Genomic DNA, 344 nt, shown 5'->3' with positions numbered 1-344 from the left:
TGGATTGAGTGGTCTATTAAATATTGGAGGATGCATTTCTTTGCAAGTTGTAAATAAATTAAAAATGTATTCCCATTTCTGTCCCAATTTCCAGGCCCTATGGCAATTCCCTTTAGGAAGAAAAGAGTTCATCAACTACTATAATTTTTAAGTGTTGTTTTTCACCTTGGGATGTCCTTGGGCATGCAGGCCCCATAAAATGTTTACTTTCCAAGTCCCCACTGATTTAAATCATCTGTGATATATGATCTCTAGTGATCCCTCTAGCATTGGTCATGCAATCCAGCTTTAGAAGTGTCAAATCACACAAAATCACCCAATGAATATATGAAGTTATAGAAAAT

This window comes from Erythrolamprus reginae, chromosome 9 (assembly GCF_031021105.1).
Source record: "Erythrolamprus reginae isolate rEryReg1 chromosome 9, rEryReg1.hap1, whole genome shotgun sequence".
NCBI classification, from domain to species: Eukaryota; Metazoa; Chordata; class Lepidosauria; order Squamata; family Dipsadidae; genus Erythrolamprus; species Erythrolamprus reginae.
The sequence above is the reverse complement of the archived record's forward strand: the minus strand, read 5'-3'. Positions refer to the sequence as shown.